Source organism: Nicotiana tabacum, chromosome 7, assembly GCF_000715075.1.
Source record: "Nicotiana tabacum cultivar K326 chromosome 7, ASM71507v2, whole genome shotgun sequence".
NCBI lineage: Eukaryota > Viridiplantae > Streptophyta > Magnoliopsida > Solanales > Solanaceae > Nicotiana > Nicotiana tabacum.
In genome coordinates, this window is record NC_134086.1 from 36689252 (window position 1) to 36695952 (window position 6701).

The following is a 6701-nucleotide window of genomic DNA, read 5'->3' on the forward strand; positions in this document are numbered from 1 at the left end:
GAATTGCCAACATGGACAATGTTCCTTGATGGATCTGCACGTCATAATGGTGCGGGGGCAGGTGTTGTTTTGATCTCTCTAGAAAGACAAGTCTTGCCATTCTCCTTTGTTTTAGGTGAAACATGCTCCAACAATGCCACAGAGTACCAAGCTTTGATCATCGGTCTCGAAATGGCATTAGAAATGAAGATTCTACAGTTGGAGATCTACGGTGACTCTAAGCTGATCATCAACAAACTTTTGGGGAGTTACGAGGTAAAGAAGGAAGATCTATTGCCATTCCATGAATACACTTCTGGTTTACTTAAAAAATTCGACCGAGTGTTCTTAAACCACGTCCCAAGATAAGAAAATCGCAAAACTGATGCTTTGGCTAACTTGGCCACGACGATGGCACTTGGAGAGAATGAGTCAACAAAGGTATATGTGTATCATCGATGGGTTATTCCTAGACTTCTGGATCTTCAAATCAACGAAAGCCATCATACGTCTGTTCGAGTGATTGAAGAAGAAGATTGGAGGCAACCACTGATAGAGTACCTTGCACATGGAAAGTTACCTGAAGATCCACGACAAAGAACAGACATCAAACGAAGAGCACCACGATTCATCTTCTATAAGGGGACATTGTTTTGCCGCTCTTTTGAAGGACTATTCTTGCGATGTCTTAACAAAGAAAAAGCCCACCAAGCGATGGAGGAAGCACATTCTGGCTCATGTGGAGCACATTAATCTGGTCCCAATCTCTATTTTTGCATCAAGATGATGGGCTACTACTGGGCGACAATGGTGAAGGATTGCATGGATCATGCCAAAAGATGTCAAGCATGTCAATTTCATGCCAACTACATCCACCAACCTCCAGAGCCTCTTCACCCAACTGTAGCTTCATGGCCTTTTGATGCATGGGGACTTGACGTTGTTAGACCACTTCCAAAGTCATCAAAGGGACAGATGTACATATTGGCCGCTATGGACTACTTCTCTAAATGGGCGAAAGTTGTTCCACTCAAGAAGGTGAAAAAGGAAAACGTTGTCGATTTTATCAAGTCATATATAATTTTTAGGTACGGCATACCAAAATACATAATCACTGATAATGGAATGCCATTTGACAACAAGCTCGTGAAGAGTCTATGCGAGAAGTTCAGTTTCAAACAACATAAGTTTTCAATATATAATGCACCTGCCAACAACCTTGCTGAAGCTTTTAACAAGACGCTTGGTAATCTTTTGAAGAAAATTGTTGCAAAGAACAAGAGAGACTGGCATGAGAGAATTGGTGAAGCTTTGTGGGCATACCGGACAACCTTCAGAACTGCTACACAAGCAACTCCTTACTCTTTGGTATATGGCGTAGAAGCAGTCCTGCCGTTGGAGCACAAATTCCATCATTGCGGATAACAATCCAAGAAGGACTCACGTTCGAAGAGAATGCTCAACTTTACCTAGCAGAGTTAGAGGCACTGGATCAGAAAAGATTGGAAGCGCAACAAAAATTGGAATGCTATCAAGCTCGACTAGCTAGAGCCTTCAACAAGAAAGTGCGACCACGATCATTCCAAGTGAGAGACTTAGTCCTAGCTGTTCGACGACCCATAATCCTTAACAAACGCATAGGCGACAAGTTTACCTCAAAATGGGATGGGCCATATGTTGTGAAAGAAACCTATTCAAGTGGCGCATACAAAATTGTCGATAAGGATGGTCTCAGAGTTGGTCCGATCAACGGAAAATTTCTGAAGCAATACTTCCCATAAAAGTCACCTACGCTCCTCGATGTACGAGCCTAAACTGCAAGTCATGACGCTCTTTGATGCATGAGCCTAAACTGCACGTTGCTATACTCCTGACCGGCATGAGTCTAAACTGTGTATGACCCAAAAAAAATAGTCTGCTAGGTTGAAAACCTCGAAAGAGGCGGCCTAGGATAAAAAAAAACACACCCCTCTGAACTACATTATGACTTTATCCTCTTCACTGAGGTACTTAGGCAGTTTAGAATTTTATTCTAAGTTCAGTCGCATGAGTTTTAAAAAAATAAAAGTTTGGCATCATCGGATCATTGCATTAATTCTTCCAAGTATAGAGGCACATATCTATGAGTAAAAGAGACGATTTGCTTTGAAGTATAAAAGATGTTTTATTGCTTCAATAGTACAAAAGTTGATACATCAAAAAATGTAGAGACAAAAGGAATTAGACGTTTCCTATACAAAAGTCTAAGTCATGAAACTGATCGTAAACTAGGCTTTGTGGCCGACTCGTCTTGAATGCTTCTTCCAAGTCCATATGACATCTCCACATTTTAATACACTATCCTCAATGCCTCGTATATAAGAAGTCATCTCTCTTGAAAAACCTTCAATCACCACGGGAGCCGCCATTGATAAACTTCAAGACCGTCCACAAATCAAGTGCAACAATTGGTGAAGGGGTGACTCCGCATCTTGTATGATATCTCAGACTGATATCTGGACTCGTTGAACTTCTTCGCAAGTTTGCAAAAGAAATAAACAAAGAGATAAGATTCGTGATGATAGCCGAATCCATTGCAAGACTGTAGATATCAACTTCAAAAATATTTGTTAGGCTAACTAAGAATGAATGGAGCTTCATCTTCAACAAGATTATAGTTCTCGACGTACGAATTTCATAGGATCAAACTTTTGGTGATTTCGACGTTCCTAGTTCAAGATACAGTTTTTTCTGGCCGAAAGCATGCAAACCTGAAAATTTCCTGCGGTCAGTTCGACTTTCAATATTTTTCTGTTTCTATCCACGAGAAGAGTTCCGGGATGGAATTTTTTTATGTGTTGAAGCTCTAGGAGTTTTCTTTCAAATGGCACAAACGGATTGTAATTCCGATACTGCTAGCTCAAGATACAATTATTTTTGCTGAAGGTACGCAAATCTAAAAGTTCACTGCAGTTAAGTCGATGTCGTGAATTTTCTGTTGATAGCCCGAAAGGAGTATTGCCATGAAATTTATAGGTACTTCAGGTCTCTGAGGTTTCTTTCTAACGGTGCAAATAGATTGTAATTCTAACACTTGTAGCTCGAGATATGAATTTTCCACCATAGCGCGCAAAGCTGAAAAGCAATTTCGCGGACAGATAGGTCAAGTTCAGAAAGTTGCTGCAGACAATCAACTAGGAGTTCTTCTCAATCTTGAAGATTTCATTATCTCTGAGTCTTATTTCCAATGGCGCAGACGGCTTGCAATTTAGACATTCCTAGCTTGTGATATATAAGTTTTGATGACAGCATAGAGTGCAGTAAATTCAAAATGTCAGATATGTATACCAGCTTCAAAAGTCGACTCCGGTTAATCCTCAAGGAATTTATCCTTGAATTCTTTAAAGGATGTAACTTTTCAAGTGTTGATTCTTTGCAAGCAAGAAGCTTCAGTTTTCATTGAACCTACATCAAGGAATTAATAATTTTGCAAAGGTTCGCCAAGCACTCGCTCGCCAAGGATGAAATATGGTCGCTCAAGCTCCAAGCCTCTTTCTCGCCAAGTCGCACGGCTGAGATGCACCATGTTCTCTCTCGCATGTTGCAAAGTGGGGATATGGCTCGTCGATCAAGCTCACTTAGGAATACTCTAAATGTCTCTCGTCAAGCTGCAAGAAGGGATGTACCAAGTTGCTTTGGTACTCTCTTGAAAACCTGCAAAAATAAGAAAAGATTTTGGAGCCCTCGGTGCCAACAACACGAAGTTTTTAGATACGGTGCCAATAGCACGATGATTTAGCACCATGGTTCTTCAGTTTGACATAAAAAAGGACATTGAAAGCAGCACAATAGTCTAGTTTAGCATGGCAGGTATCGGTGCCCATGACACGAAGCTTTAACTTGCAGCAAAAAAGAAAAAAAAATTGGTCTTGAACAGCGATCTCCATTGCTCCAAGTTTGCAAATTTGGCTTCTCATGCTGGTGGAGTCTTTCAATATGGATTAATTCTGAATAAAGCAATACAGGAAGCACAACTACGTCCCTAAGTTATTGCATGGTGCGCGCTTGGTTGCTTCTAGTTCTCTTTTCTACCAATTTAAATTGAATGATCTGCTGCATAAAAAAAGGAGAGAGAGCAAGTCATGATTCAAGAAAAAAAAATTATGGAGACAAAAAAAAGGAATGAAAAAAAGGGCGAGTGCAAGCAGCTCGTGGAAGCAAGTGGAGATGGAAGAAGCTCTAGTATCAGTTTTGGTGTTTCGATCCAGTTAGACTGAGGAGCTTGATATTCAATTGTGGAAAACTAGTTGGCTTGGTCCTCTTTTTATAGGGATCTAACAAAGTATGAGCTATAAGTGAATAAAATAAGGAGTTAGAATCCTAGAAGGAAAAAAACGTTGCTTTGTCCTACAAGGTCAAGAAATATTTTTCCTTGTTTGCTTTTGGTAAAAAGGAAAAGAGGGGTAACGTAATTTTTCCTTGTTTGCTTTTGGTAAAAAGGAAAAGAGGGGTAATGTGAGACAAACATGGAATGTTTTGTTCAAACCAAATTACATTAGCATGTATGGAATTCACACATTTATTTTCCTTATTTGCTCTTGGTGAAAAAGGAAATATGCCTAGCGTGAGACAAACATGGAAAGTTGTCTATAATTTACAAGAATTTTTCAATCACCATAGTTTGTAATTTCTACTTTCAAACCAAATTATATTGCGCTCGCGTGTTCGACAACTGAAGTATTGGAAAGTTAATTTTTGCTTGGGGCTTGTATTTAGCACTTCATATAAATGTGCAACTAGATAAAAGTTCGAATTTGACCGATAGAAGTCGCCACAAGTGCTAAAACAAAAACATCAACATTCGTCGGTACTTCAAGTCTCACCTTTCGTTTCAGCAAGCTTACACTTCGACAAATCTTAAAGTAGAGGGCTCTGTAGACATATAAAATTTATTGGGTCTAATCCATACAAAATTTGGATTAAATTCAATTGGGTTAAATAATTAGTTTGGGCTTTACAATTTAAATTAGTCCATTTTATTATTTTCGAGCCCAAAGTTCTCTTCGTCTTAAGGCCCAGACTCGTACCATGTGTCAAGTGACATGGCATGTCCAGTCAAATCCAAAGCCAACAAGATGATGTCACGTGTTAAATGATGTGGCAATCCAAGTCTAAAAGCAAGAACCAACCACAAGTCGCCAAGTGGCAAAATGACATGGCCCAATCAGAATCAAGCAATAGAGTTCTTATGTAACTTGACTATCCATCCTCTACAACTATAAATAGAGGGGTTACATAACTTTCAAGGGACATTCAGAGTTGGAAAAGAACACTCCAGCAATTGTTCAAGGCATCCACAAATAGAGAGATCAATCATCAAGTGCTTAGTTCTTCGACAAAGGAGTGATCAACGGAGTTCTTCCCGGAGATCAACCCGTAATAACAAAGTGCTGCTCGACGTTCTTGACGATTAAATACATCACAAGGAGGTCCGCATCATCCTACATTCGAGTAAGACGCTTCTCAAGCCCTCGAATCACGGAGAATTTTAGTTAGGAGAATCAAGGGATACATAGAATTGTACTCACAAATATTTATCAATAAAAGTTGCTTTTTCTTTATATTATTTTTGTTGCAGTTTATTTTTCGTCTTACGAAAATTTGTTGAGAACAATGTGCTAGACAAGAAAAGCATTCTTGCCTTTACATGCTTATGATTTTGCTGAGATGAGTCTTTGTTGGGTTTCAAGGGAGTCAATTTAGCAGAAATTTACGGGAAAAAAGGAACAAAGTTGAGGAACTGCTATGTCCTTCCCCTCCCCCCGCAAGGCCAGTTATTTATGGGAACATGTTGGCTTGTTACAATTGATTTTTAAAATTAAAAAAAGAAGAAGCAAATAATCCAACAATTAATCTAACTATATAGTACAAAAATCTTCATTCTATGAACCAATGTGCTAATAAAGATTTCCTTAGGTAATACTTGTAAGCAAATCTGCTGTCCATCTTTAGATATACAATGAACCAGAATAATTTTTTGGAGTGTTGGACTTCTCGAATAAAAAGGAACATGAATTTAATGTCTTTTGTGCTGCCATAAAACAATAGATTCTCTAAAATTAAGAGCCTGTTTGGTCAAGCTTTTGGGAGGTCAAAAGTGTTTTCTTGCCAAAAAAAAAAAAAAAAACTTATTTGGAAATATGAATATTTGGCTAAAACAGAGAAGTACTTTTGAGTAGCTGCAGAAACAGTTTTCCTACTTTTAGGAAGAAGCGCAAAATCTAGCTTCTTCCAAGAAGCAGAAACATAAAATTAATTTTTTCAAGACAAAAATATCATTAGTATAAGTATTCCTAAATTATCCCTTATTAATTTAACTTTTACTTCTTCTTTTTTATCTCTGCCATCCCTTTCTTCTACTGTCTTTATTCTTACTGTATTTTTATTCTTCTTCTCTTATTCTTATTGGAATAATCTCTCTACTATACATAGATCTCTTCTTTTTTCATCCATCATTTCTTTGTTTATTCGTCTCCTTTACTTTTTGAAATAACAAGACTAATGACCAGATTCAAGCACTTTCTTCATAAGGTATGATTTTTTTATAGTATACTAATATTATATGATTTTCAATTTGTAATTTTATTTATATTTTTTTGGCGTGCATGTATATAATATAGTTGGCAACCTCGTTTGTTTCTTACTCGTGTTTTTTCTCAATTTTTCTTATTTTAGAACCTTGA